A 21,474-nucleotide genomic window follows, 5' to 3' on the forward strand; every position below is an offset into this window, starting at 1 on the left:
AGTCTGAAGTGATCAAAACTTTCAATAACTTGCCAAAACATAATCAAAACAAATGAAAGCAAACCAAAACATTCCAAATACCCGCCAAAATATTTGAAAACCCGCCAAAAGGAATCCAAACATTCCAAAACCTGCCAAGACAATATAAACAACACAAGAGAAAACAAAACATTCTAAAACACCACCAAAACATTCCGAAAACCCACCAAAACATCATAAAAACAAATCAAAACAAACCAAACAATAAGAGGAACACGGCAACATATTGGCAAGCAAGAGACAGAGAGCACGGCACCTTCTAGGAGGCCAAGAAGGAAGCCGCACAACACCTGCACTGTGTCTGCAACTTTCAAACTGCTAGAAGCTAGTGGCTTGCCACTGGCCTGCCTCTTCAATTGCCATTAGCATTCCAATGGAAGCTATTCTTGGACAACTTTGCTCTGCTTGCTGCTAGTTCTGCCCCAGCCTACCATAGATAACCTTGCTCTTCCCTTGAGGTTCTGAGATGCCAAGAACTTGTCAACTTCAAAGGGTGGGCCGGGCTACATCTACTCAGATGCCACAGTTTCTCCTTGCTAGACCTAGTGGGAAAGCATTTTGCTGAGATGCAGAAGGCAAGAAACACAGAATACGGAGACGCGGAGCTGTCCCAAGTGCCGCTGCCAGGCGTCTTTCCGCAGAAGGAGCGCCCCGGAGCGCACCGCAACCGGCACCGTCATCTCTGCGCAAAGAGCCAAAATATTTTCAAACCCGCCAAAACTAATCCAAAAATATTTTCAAACCCGCCAAAATAGAAAACCAGACAGAAGTGATCAATACATTCGAAAAAACCTCACAAAACATGATAAAGCCCACCAAAGCTAATCCAAACACACCAAAAACTGGGCTAAACATAATCAAAACAAATCAAAACAAATCTAAACCTTCTAAAAACCTGCCAAAATATTTCAAAACCCGTCAAAACTAATCAAAACCTTCCGAATACCCGCCAAAACATTCCAAATACCTGCCAAAATATTTTAAAACCCGCCAAAAGGAATCCAAACATTCCAAAACCTGCCAAGACAATATAAACAACACAAGAGAAAACAAAACATTCTAAAACCCAACCAAAACATTCCGAAAACCCGCCAAAACATCATCAAAACAAATCAAAACCAACCAAAATATTCCAAAAACCCGCCAAAATGATTTAGACCCGCAAAACTCATCAAAACATTCTGAAAAGATGCCAAAACATTAGAAAACCAGCCTGAACTGATCAAAACATTCAAAAAACTAGGCAAAACATCATAAAAACAAGTCATAACCAACCGAAACATTCCAAAAACCCGACAAAGTAGTTTAGAACCCGCCAAAACTCATCAAAACATTCTGAAAAGATGCCAAAATACTAGAAAACCAGTCTGAAGTGATCAAAACTTTCAATAACTTGCCAAAACATAATCAAAACAAATGAAAGCAAACCAAAACATTCCAAATACCCGCCAAAATATTTGAAAACCCGCCAAAACGAATCCAAACATTCCAAAACCTGCCAAGACAATATAAACAACACAAGAGAAAACAAAACATTCTAAAACACCACCAAAACATTCCGAAAACCCACCAAAACATCATAAAAACAAATCAAAACAAACCAAACAATAAGAGGAACACGGCAACATATTGGCAAGCAAGAGACAGAGAGCGCGGCACCTTCTAGGAGGCCAAGAAGGAAGCCGCACAACACCTGCACTGTGTCTGCAACTTTCAAACTGCTAGAAGCTAGTGGCTTGCCACTGGCCTGCCTCTTCAATTGCCATTAGCATTCCAATGGAAGCTATTCTTGGACAACTTTGCTCTGCTTGCTGCTAGTTCTGCCCCAGCCTACCATAGATAACCTTGCTCTTCCCTTGAGGCTCTGAGATGCCAAGAACTTGTCAACTTCAAAGGGCGGGCCGGGCTACATCTACTCAGCTGCCACAGTTTCTCCTTGCTAGACCTAGTGGGAAAGCATTTTGCTGAGATGCAGAAGGCAAGAAACACAGAATACGGAGACGCGGAGCTGTCCCAAGTGCCGCTGCCAGGCGTCTTTCCGCAGAAGGAGCGCCCCGGAGCGCACCGCAACCGGCACCGTCATCTCTGCGCAAAGAGCCAAAATATTTTCAAACCCGCCAAAACTCATCCAAAAATATTTTCAAACCCGCCAAAATAGAAAACCAGACAGAAGTGATCAATACATTCGAAAAAACCTCACAAAACATGATAAAGCCCACCAAAGCTAATCCAAACACATCAAAAACTGGGCTAAACAGAATCAAAACAAATCAAAACAAACCTAAATCTTCTAAAAACCCGCCAAAATAATTCAAAACCCGTCAAAACTAATCAAAACCTTCCGAATACCCGTTAAAAAACATTCCAAATACCCGCCAAAAGATTTTAAAACACGCGAAAATGAATCCAAACATTCCAAAACCTGCCAAGACAATAAAAACAACTCAAGAGAATACAAAACATTCTAAAAGCCAACCAAAACATTCCGAAAACCCGCCAAAACATCATCAAAACAAATCAAAACCAACCAAAATATTCCAAAAACCCGCCAAAATTATTTAGACCCGCAAAACTCATCAAAACATTCTGAAAAGATGCCAAAACATTAGAAAACCAGCCAGAACTGATCAAAACATTCAAAAAACTTTGCAAAACATCATAAAAACAAATCATAAACCAACCGAAACATTCCAAAAACCAGCCAAAATATTCCGAAATCCGGCCAAAACATCATAAAAACAAATCATAACCAACCGAAACATTCCAAAAACCCGACAAAGTAGTTTAGAACCCGCCAAAACTCACCAAAACATTCTGAAAAGATGCCAAAATACTAGAAAACAAGTAAGAAGTGATCCAAACTTTCAATAACTTGCCAAAACATAATCAAAACAAATGAAAGCAACCCAAAACATTCCAAATACCCGCCAAAATATTTTCAAACCCGCCAAAACTCATCCAAAAATATTTTCAAACCCGCCAAAATAGAAAACCAGACAGAAGTGATCAATACATTCGAAAAAACCTCACAAAACATGATAAAGCCCACCAAAGCTAATCCAAACACATCAAAAACTGGGCTAAACAGAATCAAAACAAATCAAAACAAACCTAAATCTTCTAAAAACCCGCCAAAATAATTCAAAACCCGTCAAAACTAATCAAAACCTTACGAATACCCGTTAAAAAACATTCCAAATACCCGCCAAAAGATTTTAAAACCCGCCAAAAGGAATCCAAACATTCCAAAACCTGCCAAGACAATATAAACAACACAAGAGAAAACAAAACATTCTAAAACCCAACCAAAACATTCCGAAATCCCGCCAAAACATCATCAAAACAAATCAAAACCAACCAAAATATTCCAAAATCCCGCCAAAATGATTTAGACCCGCAAAACTCATCAAAACATTCTGAAAAGATGCCAAAACATTAGAAAACCAGCCAGAACTGATCAAAACATTCAAAAAACTTTGCAAAACATCATAAAAACAAATCATAAACCAACCGAAACATTCCAAAAACCAGCCAAAATATTCCGAAATCCGGCCAAAACATCATAAAAACAAATCATAACCAACCGAAACATTCCAAAAACCCGACAAAGTAGTTTAGAACCCGCCAAAACTCATCAAAACATTCTGAAAAGATGCCAAAATACTAGAAAACCAGTCAGAAGTGATCCAAACTTTCAATAACTTGCCAAAACATAATCAAAACAAATGAAAGCAACCCAAAACATTCCAAATACCCGCCAAAATATTTTCAAACCCGCCAAAACTCATCCAAAAATATTTTCAAACCCGCCAAAATAGAAAACCAGACAGAAGTGATCAATACATTCGAAAAAACCTGACAAAACATGATAAAGCCCACCAAAGCTAATCCAAACACATCAAAAACTGGGCTAAACAGAATCAAAACAAATCAAAACAAACCTAAATCTTCTAAAAACCCGCCAAAATAATTCAAAACCCGTCAAAACTAATCAAAACCTTACGAATACCCGTTAAAAAACATTCCAAATACCCGCCAAAAGATTTTAAAACCCGCCAAAAGGAATCCAAACATTCCAAAACCTGCCAAGACAATATAAACAACACAAGAGAAAACAAAACATTCTAAAACCCAACCAAAACATTCCGAAATCCCGCCAAAACATCATCAAAACAAATCAAAACCAACCAAAATATTCCAAAATCCCGCCAAAATGATTTAGACCCGCAAAACTCATCAAAACATTCTGAAAAGATGCCAAAACATTAGAAAACCAGCCAGAACTGATCAAAACATTCAAAAAACTTTGCAAAACATCATAAAAACAAATCATAAACCAACCGAAACATTCCAAAAAACAGCCAAAATATTCCGAAATCCGGCCAAAACATCATAAAAACAAATCATAACCAACCGAAACATTCCAAAAACCCGACAAAGTAGTTTAGAACCCGCCAAAACTCATCAAAACATTCTGAAAAGATGCCAAAATACTAGAAAACCAGTCAGAAGTGATCAAAACTTTCAATAACTTGCCAAAACATAATCAAAACAAATGAAAGCAAACCAAAACATTCCAAATACCCGCCAAAATATTTGAAAACCCGCCAAAACGAATCCAAACATTCCAAAACCTGCCAAGACAATATAAACAACACAAGAGAAAACAAAACATTCTAAAACACCACCAAAACATTCCGAAAACCCACCAAAACATCATAAAAACAAATCAAAACAAACCAAACAATAAGAGGAACACGGCAACATATTGGCAAGCAAGAGACAGAGAGCGCGGCACCTTCTAGGAGGCCAAGAAGGAAATCGCACAACACCTGCACTGTGTCTGCAACTTTCAAACTGCTAGAAGCTAGTGGCTTGCCACTGGCCTGCCTCTTCAATTGCCATTAGCATTCCAATGGAAGCTATTCTTGGACAACTTTGCTCTGCTTGCTGCTAGTTCTGCCCCAGCCTACCATAGATAACCTTGCTCTTCCCTTGAGGCTCTGAGATGCCAAGAACTTGTCAACTTCAAAGGGTGGGCCGGGCTACATCTACTCAGATGCCACAGTTTCTCCTTGCTAGACCTAGTGGGAAAGCATTTTGCTGAGATGCAGAAGGCAAGAAACACAGAATACGGAGACGCGGAGCTGTCCCAAGTGCCGCTGCCAGGCGTCTTTCCGCAGAAGGAGCGCCCCGGAGCGCACCGCAACCGGCACCGTCATCTCTGCGCAAAGAGCCAAAATATTTTCAAACCCGCCAAAACTCATCCAAAAATATTTTCAAACCCGCCAAAATAGAAAACCAGACAGAAGTGATCAATACATTCGAAAAAACCTCACAAAACATGATAAAGCCCACCAAAGCTAATCCAAACACATCAAAAACTGGGCTAAACAGAATCAAAACAAATCAAAACAAACCTAAACCTTCTAAAAACCCGCCAAAATAATTCAAAACCCGTCAAAACTAATCAAAACCTTCCGAATACCTGTTAAAAAACATTCCAAATACCCGCCAAAAGATTTTAAAACACGCAAAAAGCAATCCAAACATTCCAAAACCTGCCAAGACAATAAAAACAACTCAAGAGAATACAAAACATTCTAAAACCCAACCAAAACATTCCGAAAACCCGCCAAAACATCATCAAAACAAATCAAAACCAACCAAAATATTCCGAAAACCCGCCAAAATGATTTAGACCCACAAAACTCATCAAAACATTCTGAAAAGATGCCAAAACATTAGAAAACCAGCCTGAACTGATCAAAACATTCAAAAAACTTGGCAAAACATCATAAAAACAAGTCAAAACCAACCAAAACATTCCAAAAACCCGACAAAGTAGTTTAGAACCCGCCAAAACTCATCAAAACATTCTGAAAAGATGCCAAAATACTAGAAAACCAGTCTGAAGTGATCAAAACTTTCAATAACTTGCCAAAACATAATCAAAACAAATGAAAGCAAACCAAAACATTCCAAATACCCGCCAAAAGATTTTAAAACCCGCCAAAAGGAATCCAAACATTCCAAAACCTGCCAAGACAATATAAACAACACAAGAGAAAACAAAACATTCTAAAACACCACCAAAACATTCCGAAAACCCACCAAAACATCATAAAAACAAATCAAAACAAACCAAACAATAAGAGGAACACGGCAACATATTGGCAAGCAAGAGACAGAGAGCGCGGCACCTTCTAGGAGGCCAAGAAGGAAGCCGCACAACACCTGCACTGTGTCTGCAACTTTCAAACTGCTAGAAGCTAGTGGCTTGCCACTGGCCTGCCTCTTCAATTGCCATTAGCATTCCAATGGAAGCTATTCTTGGACAACTTTGCTCTGCTTGCTGCTAGTTCTGCCCCAGCCTACCATAGATAACCTTGCTCTTCCCTTGAGGTTCTGAGATGCCAAGAACTTGTCAACTTCAAAGGGTGGGCCGGGCTACATCTACTCAGCTGCCACAGTTTCTCCTTGCTAGACCTAGTGGGAAAGCATTTTGCTGAGATGCAGAAGGCAAGAAACACAGAATACGGAGACGCGGAGCTGTCCCAAGTGCCGCTGCCAGGCGTCTTTCCGCAGAAGGAGCGCCCCGCAGCGCACCGCAACCGGCACCGTCATCTCTGCGCAAAGAGCCAAAATATTTTAAAACCCGCCAAAACTAATCCAAAAATATTTTCAAACCCGCCAAAATAGAAAACCAGACAGAAGTGATCAATACATTCGAAAAAACCTCACAAAACATGATAAAGCCCACCAAAGCTAATCCAAACACATCAAAAACTGGGCTAAACATAATCAAAACAAATCAAAACAAATCTAAACCTTCTAAAAACCTGCCAAAATATTTCAAAACCCGTCAAAACTAATCAAAACCTTCCGAATACCCGCCAAAACATTCCAAATACCTGCCAAAATATTTTAAAACCCGCCAAAAGGAATCCAAACATTCCAAAACCTGCCAAGACAATATAAACAACACAAGAGAAAACAAAACATTCTAAAACCCAACCAAAACATTCCGAAAACCCGCCAAAACATCATCAAAACAAATCAAAACCAACCAAAATATTCCAAAAACACGCCAAAATGATTTAGACCAACAAAACTCATCAAAACATTCTGAAAAGATGCCAAAACATTAGAAAATCAGCCTGAACTGATCAAAACATTCAAAAAACTTGGCAAAACATCATAAAAACAAGTCAAAACCAACCAAAACATTCCAAAAACTCAACAAAGTAGTTTAGAACCCGCCAAAACTCATCAAAACATTCTGAAAAGATGCCAAAATACTAGAAAACCAGTCTGAAGTGATCAAAACTTTCAATAACTTGCCAAAACATAATCAAAACAAATGAAAGCAACCCAAAACATTCCAAATACCCGCCAAAATATTTGAAAACCCGCCAAAAGGAATCCAAACATTCCAAAACCTGCCAAGACAATATAAACAACACAAGAGAAAACAAAACATTCTAAAACACCACCAAAACATTCCGAAAACCCACCAAAACATCATAAAAACAAATCAAAACAAACCAAACAATAAGAGGAACACGGCAACATATTGGCAAGCAAGAGACAGAGAGCGCGGCACCTTCTAGGAGGCCAAGAAGGAAGCCGCACAACACCTGCACTGTGTCTGCAACTTTCAAACTGCTAGAAGCTAGTGGCTTGCCACTGGCCTGCCTCTTCAATTGCCATTAGCATTCCAATGGAAGCTATTCTTGGACAACTTTGCTCTGCTTGCTGCTAGTTCTGCCCCAGCCTACCATAGATAACCTTGCTCTTCCCTTGAGGTTCTGAGATGCCAAGAACTTGTCAACTTCAAAGGGTGGGCCGGGCTACATCTACTCAGCTGCCACAGTTTCTCCTTGCTAGACCTAGTGGGAAAGCATTTTGCTGAGATGCAGAAGGCAAGAAACGCAGAATACGGAGACGCGGAGCTGTCCCAAGTGCCGCTGCCAGGCGTCTTTCCGCAGAAGGAGCGCCCCGGAGCGCACCGCAACCGGCACCGTCGTCTCTGCGCAAAGAGCCAAAATATTTTCAAACCCGCCAAAACTCATCCAAAACTATTTTCAAACCCGCCAAAATAGAAAACCAGACAGAAGTGATCAATACATTCGAAAAAACCTCACAAAACATGATAAAGCCCACCAAAGCTAATCCAAACACATCAAAAACTGGGCTAAACAGAATCAAAACAAATCAAAACAAACCTAAATCTTCTAAAAACCCGCCAAAATAATTCAAAACCCGTCAAAACTAATCAAAACCTTCCGAATACCTGTTAAAAAACATTCCAAATACCCGCCAAAAGATTTTAAAACCCGCCAAAAGGAATCCAAACATTCCAAAACCTGCCAAGACAATATAAACAACACAAGAGAAAACAAAACATTCTAAAACCCAACCAAAACATTCCGAAAACCCGCCAAAACATCATCAAAACAAATCAAAACCAACCAAAATATTCCAAAATCCCGCCAAAATGATTTAGACCCGCAAAACTCATCAAAACATTCTGAAAAGATGCCAAAACATTAGAAAACCAGCCAGAACTGATCAAAACATTCAAAAAACTTAGCAAAACATCATAAAAACAAATCATAAACCAACCGAAACATTCCAAAAACCAGCCAAAATATTCCGAAATCCGGCCAAAACATCATAAAAACAAATCATAACCAACAGAAACATTCCAAAAACCCGACAAAGTAGTTTAGAACCCGCCAAAACACATCAAAACATTCTGAAAAGATGCCAAAATACTAGAAAACCAGTAAGAAGTGATCCAAACTTTCAATAACTTGCCAAAACATAATCAAAACAAATGAAAGCAACCCAAAACATTCCAAATACCCGCCAAAAGATTTTAAAACCCGCCAAAACTCATCCAAAAATATTTTCAAACCCGCCAAAATAGAAAACCAGACAGAAGTGATCAATACATTCGAAAAAACCTCACAAAACATGATAAAGCCCACCAAAGCTAATCCAAACACATCAAAAACTGGGCTAAACAGAAACAAAATAAATCAAAACAAACCTAAATCTTCTAAAAACCCGCCAAAATAATTCAAAACCCGTCAAAACTAATCAAAACCTTCCGAATACCCGTTAAAAAACATTCCAAATACCCGCCAAAAGATTTTAAAACCCGCCAAAAGGAATCCAAACATTCCAAAACCTGCCAAGACAATATAAACAACACAAGAGAAAACAAAACATTCTAAAACCCAACCAAAACATTCCGAAAACCCGCCAAAACATCATCAAAACAAATCAAAACCAACCAAAATATTCCAAAATCCCGCCAAAATGATTTAGACCCGCAAAACTCATCAAAACATTGTGAAAAGATGCCAAAACATTAGAAAACCAGCCAGAACTGATCAAAACATTCAAAAAACTTTGCAAAACATCATAAAAACAAATCATAAACCAACCGAAACATTCCAAAAACAAGCCAAAACATTCCGAAATCCGGCCAAAACATCATAAAAACAAATCATAACCAACCGAAACATTCCAAAAACCCGACAAAGTAGTTTAGAACCCGCCAAAACTCATCAAAACATTCTGAAAAGATGCCAAAATACTAGAAAACCAGTCTGAAGTGATCGAAACTTTCAATAACTTGCCAAAACATAATCAAAACAAATGAAAGCAAACCAAAACATTCCAAATACCCGCCAAAAGATTTTAAAACCCGCCAAAAGGAATCCAAACATTCAAAAACCTGCCAAGACAATATAAACAACACAAGAGAAAACAAAACATTCTAAAACACCACCAAAACATTCCGAAAACCCACCAAAACATCATAAAAACAAATCAAAACAAACCAAACAATAAGAGGAACACGGCAACATATTGGCAAGCAAGAGACAGAGAGCGCGGCACCTTCTAGGAGGCCAAGAAGGAAATCGCACAACACCTGCACTGTGTCTGCAACTTTCAAACTGCTAGAAGCTAGTGGCTTGCCACTGGCCTGCCTCTTCAATTGCCATTAGCATTCCAATGGAAGCTATTCTTGGACAACTTTGCTCTGCTTGCTGCTAGTTCTGCCCCAGCCTACCATAGATAACCTTGCTCTTCCCTTGAGGCTCTGAGATGCCAAGAACTTGTCAACTTCAAAGGGCGGGCCGGGCTACATCTACTCAGCTGCCACAGTTTCTCCTTGCTAGACCTAGTGGGAAAGCATTTTGCTGAGATGCAGAAGGCAAGAAACGCAGAATACGGAGACGCGGAGCTGTCCCAAGTGCCGCTGCCAGGCGTCTTTCCGCAGAAGGAGCGCCCCGGAGCGCACCGCAACCGGCACCGTCATCTCTGCGCAAAGAGCCAAAATATTTTCAAACCCGCCAAAACTCATCCAAAAATATTTTCAAACCCGCCAAAATAGAAAACCAGACAGAAGTGATCAATACATTCGAAAAAACCTCACAAAACATGATAAAGCCCACCAAAGCTAATCCAAACACATCAAAAACTGGGCTAAACAGAATCAAAACAAATCAAAACAAACCTAAACCTTCTAAAAACCCGCCAAAATAATTCAAAACCCGTCAAAACTAATCAAAACCTTCCGAATACCCGTTAAAAAACATTCCAAATACCCGCCAAAAGATTTTAAAACCCGCCAAAAGGAATCCAAACATTCCAAAACCTGCCAAGACAATATAAACAACTCAAGAGAATACAAAACATTCTAAAACCCAACCAAAACATTCCGAAAACCCGCCAAAACATCATCAAAACAAATCAAAACCAACCAAAATATTCCAAAATCCCGCCAAAATGATTTAGACCCGCAAAACTCATCAAAACATTCTGAAAAGATGCCAAAACATTAGAAAACCAGCCAGAACTGATCAAAACATTCAAAAAACTTTGCAAAACATCATAAAAACAAATCATAAACCAACTGAAACATTCCAAAAACCAGCCAAAATATTCCGAAATCCGGCCAAAACATCATAAAACAAATCATAACCAACCGAAACATTCCAAAAACCCGACAAAGTAGTTTAGAACCCGCCAAAACACATCAAAACATTCTGAAAAGATGCCAAAATACTAGAAAACCAGTAAGAAGTGATCCAAACTTTCAATAACTTGCCAAAACATAATCAAAACAAATGAAAGCAACCCAAAACATTCCAAATACCCGCCAAAAGATTTTAAAACCCGCCAAAACTCATCCAAAAATATTTTCAAACCCACCAAAATAGAAAACCAGACAGAAGTGATCAATACATTCGAAAAAACCTCACAAAACATGATAAAGCCCACCAAAGCTAATCCAAACACATCAAAAACTGGGCTAAACAGAAACAAAACAAATCAAAACAAACCTAAACCTTCTAAAAACCCACCAAAATAATTCAAAACCCGTCAAAACTAATCAAAACCTTCCGAATACCCGTTAAATACATTCCAAATACCCGCCAAAATATTTTAAAACCCGCCAAAACGAATCCAAACATTCCAAAACCTGCCAAGACAATATAAACAACACAAGAGAAAACAAAACATTCTAAAACACCACCAAAACATTCCGAAAACCCACCAAAACATCATAAAAACAAATCAAAACAAACCAAACAATAAGAGGAACACGGCAACATATTGGCAAGCAAGAGACAGAGAGCGCGGCACCTTCTAGGAGGCCAAGAAGGAAGCCGCACAACACCTGCACTGTGTCTGCAACTTTCAAACTGCTAGAAGCTAGTGGCTTGCCACTGGCCTGCCTCTTCAATTGCCATTAGCATTCCAATGGAAGCTATTCTTGGACAACTTTGCTCTGCTTGCTGCTAGTTCTGCCCCAGCCTACCATAGATAACCTTGCTCTTCCCTTGAGGTTCTGAGATGCCAAGAACTTGTCAACTTCAAAGGGTGGGCCGGGCTACATCTACTCAGCTGCCACAGTTTCTCCTTGCTAGACCTAGTGGGAAAGCATTTTGCTGAGATGCAGAAGGCAAGAAACGCAGAATACGGAGACGCGGAGCTGTCCCAAGTGCCGCTGCCAGGCGTCTTTCCGCAGAAGGAGCGCCCCGGAGCGCACCGCAACCGGCACCGTCGTCTCTGCGCAAAGAGCCAAAATATTTTCAAACCCGCCAAAACTCATCCAAAACTATTTTCAAACCCGCCAAAATAGAAAACCAGACAGAAGTGATCAATACATTCGAAAAAACCTCACAAAACATGATAAAGCCCACCAAAGCTAATCCAAACACATCAAAAACTGGGCTAAACAGAATCAAAACAAATCAAAACAAACCTAAATCTTCTAAAAACCCGCCAAAATAATTCAAAACCCGTCAAAACTAATCAAAACCTTACGAATACCCGTTAAAAAACATTCCAAATACCCGCCAAAAGATTTTAAAACCCGCCAAAAGGAATCCAAACATTCCAAAACCTGCCAAGACAATATAAACAACACAAGAGAAAACAAAACATTCTAAAACCCAACCAAAACATTCCGAAAACCCGCCAAAACATCATCAAAACAAATCAAAACCAACCAAAATATTCCAAAATCCCGCCAAAATGATTTAGACCCGCAAAACTCATCAAAACATTCTGAAAAGATGCCAAAACATTAGAAAACCAGCCAGAACTGATCAAAACATTCAAAAAACTTAGCAAAACATCATAAAAACAAATCATAAACCAACCGAAACATTCCAAAAACCAGCCAAAATATTCCGAAATCCGGCCAAAACATCATAAAAACAAATCATAACCAACAGAAACATTCCAAAAACCCGACAAAGTAGTTTAGAACCCGCCAAAACACATCAAAACATTCTGAAAAGATGCCAAAATACTAGAAAACCAGTAAGAAGTGATCCAAACTTTCAATAACTTGCCAAAACATAATCAAAACAAATGAAAGCAACCCAAAACATTCCAAATACCCGCCAAAAGATTTTAAAACCCGCCAAAACTCATCCAAAAATATTTTCAAACCCGCCAAAATAGAAAACCAGACAGAAGTGATCAATACATTCGAAAAAACCTCACAAAACATGATAAAGCCCACCAAAGCTAATCCAAACACATCAAAAACTGGGCTAAACAGAAACAAAATAAATCAAAACAAACCTAAATCTTCTAAAAACCCGCCAAAATAATTCAAAACCCGTCAAAACTAATCAAAACCTTCCGAATACCCGTTAAAAAACATTCCAAATACCCGCCAAAAGATTTTAAAACCCGCCAAAAGGAATCCAAACATTCCAAAACCTGCCAAGACAATATAAACAACACAAGAGAAAACAAAACATTCTAAAACCCAACCAAAACATTCCGAAAACCCGCCAAAACATCATCAAAACAAATCAAAACCAACCAAAATATTCCAAAATCCCGCCAAAATGATTTAGACCCGCAAAACTCATCAAAACATTGTGAAAAGATGCCAAAACATTAGAAAACCAGCCAGAACTGATCAAAACATTCAAAAAACTTTGCAAAACATCATAAAAACAAATCATAAACCAACCGAAACATTCCAAAAACAAGCCAAAACATTCCGAAATCCGGCCAAAACATCATAAAAACAAATCATAACCAACCGAAACATTCCAAAAACCCGACAAAGTAGTTTAGAACCCGCCAAAACTCATCAAAACATTCTGAAAAGATGCCAAAATACTAGAAAACCAGTCTGAAGTGATCGAAACTTTCAATAACTTGCCAAAACATAATCAAAACAAATGAAAGCAAACCAAAACATTCCAAATACCCGCCAAAAGATTTTAAAACCCGCCAAAAGGAATCCAAACATTCAAAAACCTGCCAAGACAATATAAACAACACAAGAGAAAACAAAACATTCTAAAACACCACCAAAACATTCCGAAAACCCACCAAAACATCATAAAAACAAATCAAAACAAACCAAACAATAAGAGGAACACGGCAACATATTGGCAAGCAAGAGACAGAGAGCGCGGCACCTTCTAGGAGGCCAAGAAGGAAATCGCACAACACCTGCACTGTGTCTGCAACTTTCAAACTGCTAGAAGCTAGTGGCTTGCCACTGGCCTGCCTCTTCAATTGCCATTAGCATTCCAATGGAAGCTATTCTTGGACAACTTTGCTCTGCTTGCTGCTAGTTCTGCCCCAGCCTACCATAGATAACCTTGCTCTTCCCTTGAGGCTCTGAGATGCCAAGAACTTGTCAACTTCAAAGGGCGGGCCGGGCTACATCTACTCAGCTGCCACAGTTTCTCCTTGCTAGACCTAGTGGGAAAGCATTTTGCTGAGATGCAGAAGGCAAGAAACGCAGAATACGGAGACGCGGAGCTGTCCCAAGTGCCGCTGCCAGGCGTCTTTCCGCAGAAGGAGCGCCCCGGAGCGCACCGCAACCGGCACCGTCATCTCTGCGCAAAGAGCCAAAATATTTTCAAACCCGCCAAAACTCATCCAAAAATATTTTCAAACCCGCCAAAATAGAAAACCAGACAGAAGTGATCAATACATTCGAAAAAACCTCACAAAACATGATAAAGCCCACCAAAGCTAATCCAAACACATCAAAAACTGGGCTAAACAGAATCAAAACAAATCAAAACAAACCTAAACCTTCTAAAAACCCGCCAAAATAATTCAAAACCCGTCAAAACTAATCAAAACCTTCCGAATACCCGTTAAAAAACATTCCAAATACCCGCCAAAAGATTTTAAAACCCGCCAAAAGGAATCCAAACATTCCAAAACCTGCCAAGACAATATAAACAACTCAAGAGAATACAAAACATTCTAAAACCCAACCAAAACATTCCGAAAACCCGCCAAAACATCATCAAAACAAATCAAAACCAACCAAAATATTCCAAAATCCCGCCAAAATGATTTAGACCCGCAAAACTCATCAAAACATTCTGAAAAGATGCCAAAACATTAGAAAACCAGCCAGAACTGATCAAAACATTCAAAAAACTTTGCAAAACATCATAAAAACAAATCATAAACCAACTGAAACATTCCAAAAACCAGCCAAAATATTCCGAAATCCGGCCAAAACATCATAAAAACAAATCATAACCAACCGAAACATTCCAAAAACCCGACAAAGTAGTTTAGAACCCGCCAAAACACATCAAAACATTCTGAAAAGATGCCAAAATACTAGAAAACCAGTAAGAAGTGATCCAAACTTTCAATAACTTGCCAAAACATAATCAAAACAAATGAAAGCAACCCAAAACATTCCAAATACCCGCCAAAAGATTTTAAAACCCGCCAAAACTCATCCAAAAATATTTTCAAACCCACCAAAATAGAAAACCAGACAGAAGTGATCAATACATTCGAAAAAACCTCACAAAACATGATAAAGCCCACCAAAGCTAATCCAAACACATCAAAAACTGGGCTAAACAGAAACAAAACAAATCAAAACAAACCTAAACCTTCTAAAAACCCGCCAAAATAATTCAAAACCCGTCAAAACTAATCAAAACCTTCCGAATACCCGTTAAATACATTCCAAATACCCGCCAAAATATTTTAAAACCCGCCAAAACGAATCCAAACATTCCAAAACCTGCCAAGACAATATAAACAACACAAGAGAAAACAAAACATTCTAAAACACCACCAAAACATTCCGAAAACCCACCAAAACATCATAAAAACAAATCAAAACAAACCAAACAATAAGAGGAACACGGCAACATATTGGCAAGCAAGAGACAGAGAGCGCGGCACCTTCTAGGAGGCCAAGAAGGAAGCCGCACAACACCTGCACTGTGTCTGCAACTTTCAAACTGCTAGAAGCTAGTGGCTTGCCACTGGCCTGCCTCTTCAATTGCCATTAGCATTCCAATGGAAGCTATTCTTGGACAACTTTGCTCTGCTTGCTGCTAGTTCTGCCCCAGCCTACCATAGATAACCTTGCTCTTCCCTTGAGGTTCTGAGATGCCAAGAACTTGTCAACTTCAAAGGGTGGGCCGGGCTACATCTACTCAGCTGCCACAGTTTCTCCTTGCTAGACCTAGTGGGAAAGCATTTTGCTGAGATGCAGAAGGCAAGAAACGCAGAATACGGAGACGCGGAGCTGTCCCAAGTGCCGCTGCCAGGCGTCTTTCCGCAGAAGGAGCGCCCCGCAGCGCACCGCAACCGGCACCGTCGTCTCTGCGCAAAGAGCCAAAATATTTTCAAACCCGCCAAAACTCATCCAAAACTATTTTCAAACCCGCCAAAATAGAAAACCAGACAGAAGTGATCAATACATTCGAAAAAACCTCACAAAACATGATAAAGCCCACCAAAGCTAATCCAAACACATCAAAAACTGGGCTAAACAGAATCAAAACAAATCAAAACAAACCTAAATCTTCTAAAAACCCGCCAAAATAATTCAAAACCCGTCAAAACTAATCAAAACCTTCCGAATACCTGTTAAAAAACATTCCAAATACCCGCCAAAAGATTTTAAAACCCGCCAAAAGGAATCCAAACATTCCAAAACCTGCCAAGACAATATAAACAACACAAGAGAAAACAAAACATTCTAAAACCCAACCAAAACATTCCGAAAACCCGCCAAAACATCATCAAAACAAATCAAAACCAACCAAAATATTCCAAAATCCCGCCAAAATGATTTAGACCCGCAAAACTCATCAAAACATTCTGAAAATATGCCAAAACATTAGAAAACCAGCCAGAACTGATCAAAACATTCAAAAAACTTAGCAAAACATCATAAAAACAAATCATAAACCAACCGAAACATTCCAAAAACCAGCCAAAATATTCCGAAATCCGGCCAAAACATCATAAAAACAAATCATAACCAACAGAAACATTCCAAAAACCCGACAAAGTAGTTTAGAACCCGCCAAAACACATCAAAACATTCTGAAAAGATGCCAAAATACTAGAAAACCAGTAAGAAGTGATCCAAACTTTCAATAACTTGCCAAAACATAATCAAAACAAATGAAAGCAACCCAAAACATTCCAAATACCCGCCAAAAGATTTTAAAACCCGCCAAAACTCATCCAAAAATATTTTCAAACCCGCCAAAATAGAAAACCAGACAGAAGTGATCAATACATTCGAAAAAACCTCACAAAACATGATAAAGCCCACCAAAGCTAATCCAAACACATCAAAAACTGGGCTAAACAGAAACAAAATAAATCAAAACAAACCTAAATCTTCTAAAAACCCGCCAAAATAATTCAAAACCCGTCAAAACTAATCAAAACCTTCCGAATACCCGTTAAAAAACATTCCAAATACCCGCCAAAAGATTTTAAAACCCGCCAAAAGGAATCCAAACATTCCAAAACCTGCCAAGACAATATAAACAACACAAGAGAAAACAAAACATTCTAAAACCCAACCAAAACATTCCGAAAACCCGCCAAAACATCATCAAAACAAATCAAAACCAACCAAAATATTCCAAAATCCCGCCAAAATGATTTAGACCCGCAAAACTCATCAAAACATTCTGAAAAGATGCCAAAACATTAGAAAACCAGCCAGAACTGATCAAAACATTCAAAAAACTTTGCAAAACATCATAAAAACAAATCATAAACCAACCGAAACATTCCAAAAACAAGCCAAAATATTCCGAAATCCGGCCAAAACATCATAAAAACAAATCATAACCAACCGAAACATTCCAAAAACCCGACAAAGTAGTTTAGAACCCGCCAAAACTCATCAAAACATTCTGAAAAGATGCCAAAATACTAGAAAACCAGTCTGAAGTGATCGAAACTTTCAATAACTTGCCAAAACATAATCAAAACAAATGAAAGCAAACCAAAACATTCCAAATACCCGCCAAAAGATTTGAAAACCCGCCAAAAGGAATCCAAACATTCAAAAACCTGCCAAGACAATATAAACAACACAAGAGAAAACAAAACATTCTAAAACACCACCAAAACATTCCGAAAACCCACCAAAACATCATAAAAACAAATCAAAACAAACCAAACAATAAGAGGAACACGGCAACATATTGGCAAGCAAGAGACAGAGAGCGCGGCACCTTCTAGGAGGCCAAGAAGGAAATCGCACAACACCTGCACTGTGTCTGCAACTTTCAAACTGCTAGAAGCTAGTGGCTTGCCACTGGCCTGCCTCTTCAATTGCCATTAGCATTCCAATGGAAGCTATTCTTGGACAACTTTGCTCTGCTTGCTGCTAGTTCTGCCCCAGCCTACCATAGATAACCTTGCTCTTCCCTTGAGGCTCTGAGATGCCAAGAACTTGTCAACTTCAAAGGGCGGGCCGGGCTACATCTACTCAGCTGCCACAGTTTCTCCTTGCTAGACCTAGTGGGAAAGCATTTTGCTGAGATGCAGAAGGCAAGAAACGCAGAATACGGAGACGCGGAGCTGTCCCAAGTGCCGCTGCCAGGCGTCTTTCCGCAGAAGGAGCGCCCCGGAGCGCACCGCAACCGGCACCGTCATCTCTGCGCAAAGAGCCAAAATATTTTCAAACCCGCCAAAACTCATCCAAAAATATTTTCAAACCCGCCAAAATAGAAAACCAGACAGAAGTGATCAATACATTCGAAAAAACCTCACAAAACATGATAAAGCCCACCAAAGCTAATCCAAACACATCAAAAACTGGGCTAAACAGAATCAAAACAAATCAAAACAAACCTAAACCTTCTAAAAACCCGCCAAAATAATTCAAAACCCGTCAAAACTAATCAAAACCTTCCGAATACCCGTTAAAAAACATTCCAAATACCCGCCAAAAGATTTTAAAACCCGCCAAAAGGAATCCAAACATTCCAAAACCTGCCAAGACAATATAAACAACTCAAGAGAATACAAAACATTCTAAAACCCAACCAAAACATTCCGAAAACCCGCCAAAACATCATCAAAACAAATCAAAACCAACCAAAATATTCCAAAATCCCGCCAAAATGATTTAGACCCGCAAAACTCATCAAAACATTCTGAAAAGATGCCAAAACATTAGAAAACCAGCCAGAACTGATCAAAACATTCAAAAAACTTTGCAAAACATCATAAAAACAAATCATAAACCAACTGAAACATTCCAAAAACCAGCCAAAATATTCCGAAATCCGGCCAAAACATCATAAAACAAATCATAACCAACCGAAACATTCCAAAAACCCAACAAAGTAGTTTAGAACCCGCCAAAACACATCAAAACATTCTGAAAAGATGCCAAAATACTAGAAAACCAGTAAGAAGTGATCCAAACTTTCAATAACTTGCCAAAACATAATCAAAACAAATGAAAGCAACCCAAAACATTCCAAATACCCGCCAAAAGATTTTAAAACCCGCCAAAACTCATCCAAAAATATTTTCAAACCCACCAAAATAGAAAACCAGACAGAAGTGATCAATACATTCGAAAAAACCTCACAAAACATGATAAAGCCCACCAAAGCTAATCCAAACACATCAAAAACTGGGCTAAACAGAAACAAAACAAATCAAAACAAACCTAAACCTTCTAAAAACCCGCCAAAATAATTCAAAACCCGTCAAAACTAATCAAAACCTTCCGAATACCCGTTAAATACATTCCAAATACCCGCCAAAATATTTTAAAACCCGCCAAAACGAATCCAAACATTCCAAAACCTGCCAAGACAATATAAACAACACAAGAGAAAACAAAACATTCTAAAACACCACCAAAACATTCCGAAAACCCACCAAAACATCATAAAAACAAATCAAAACAAACCAAACAATAAGAGGAACACGGCAACATATTGGCAAGCAAGAGACAGAGAGCGCGGCACCTTCTAGGAGGCCAAGAAGGAAGCCGCACAACACCTGCACTGTGTCTGCAACTTTCAAACTGCTAGAAGCTAGTGGCTTGCCACTGGCCTGCCTCTTCAATTGCCATTAGCATTCCAATGGAAGCTATTCTTGGACAACTTTGCTCTGCTTGCTGCTAGTTCTGCCCCAGCCTACCATAGATAACCTTGCTCTTCCCTTGAGGCTCTGAGATGCCAAGAACTTGTCAACTTCAAAGGGCGGGCCGGGCTACATCTACTCAGCTGCCACAGTTTCTCCTTGCTAGACCTAGTGGGAAAGCATTTTGCTGAGATGCAGAAGGCAAGAAACGCAGAATACGGAGACGCGGAGCTGTCCCAAGTGCCGCTGCCAGGCGTCTTTCCGCAGAAGGAGCGCCCCGGAGCGCACCGCAACCGGCACCGTCATCTCTGCGCAAAGAGCCAAAATATTTTCAAACCCGCCAAAACTCATCCAAAACTATTTTCAAACCCGCCAACATAGAAAACCAGACAGAAGTGATCAATACATTCGAAAAAACCTCACAAAACATGATAAAGCCCACCAAAGCTAATCCAAACACATCAAAAACTGGGCTAAACAGAATCAAAACAAATCAAAACAAACCTAAACCTTCTAAAAACCCGCCAAAATAATTCAAAACCCGTCAAAACTAATCAAAACCTTCCGAATACCCGTTAAAAAACATTCCAAATACCCACCAAAAGATTTTAAAACCCGCCAAAACAAATCCAAACATTCCAAAACCTGCCAACACAATATAAACAACTCAAGAGAATACAAAACATTCTAAAACCCAACCAAAACATTCCGAAAACCCGCCAAAACATCATCAAAACAAATCAAAACCAACCAAAATATTCCAAAATCCCGCCAAAATGATTTAGACCCGCAAAACTCATCAAAACATTCTGAAAAGATGCCAAAACATTAGAAAACCAGCCAGAACTGATCAAAACATTCAAAAAACTTTGCAAAACATCATAAAAACAAATCATAAACCAACTGAAACATTCCAAAAACCAGCCAAAATATTCCGAAATCCGGCCAAAACATCATAAAACAAATCATAACCAACCGAAACATTCCAAAAACCCGACAAAGTAGCTTAGAACCCGCCAAAACACATCAAAACATTCTGAAAAGATGCCAAAATACTAGAAAACCAGTAAGAAGTGATCCAAACTTTCAATAACTTGCCAAAACATAATCAAAACAAATGAAAGCAACCCAAAACATTCCAAATAACCGCCAAAAGATTTTAAAACCCGCCAAAAGGAATCCAAAAATATTTTCAAACCCGCCAAAATAGAAAACCAGACAGAAGTGATCAATACATTACAAAAAACCTCACAAAACATGATAAAGCCCACCAAAGCTAATCCAAACACATCAAAAACTGGGCTAAACAGAAACAAAACAAATCAAAACAAACCTAAACCTTCTAAAAACCCGCCAAAATAATTCAAAACCCGTCAAAACTAATCAAAACCTTCCGAATACCCGTTAAATACATTCCAAATACCCGCCAAAAGATTTTAAAACCCGCCAAAAGGAATCCAAACATTCCAAAACCTGCCAAGACAATATAAACAATACAAGAGAAAACAAAACATTCTA

The sequence above is a fragment of the Passer domesticus genome, chromosome 3 (genome assembly GCF_036417665.1).
Source record: "Passer domesticus isolate bPasDom1 chromosome 3, bPasDom1.hap1, whole genome shotgun sequence".
Taxonomy (NCBI): Eukaryota; Metazoa; Chordata; class Aves; order Passeriformes; family Passeridae; genus Passer; species Passer domesticus.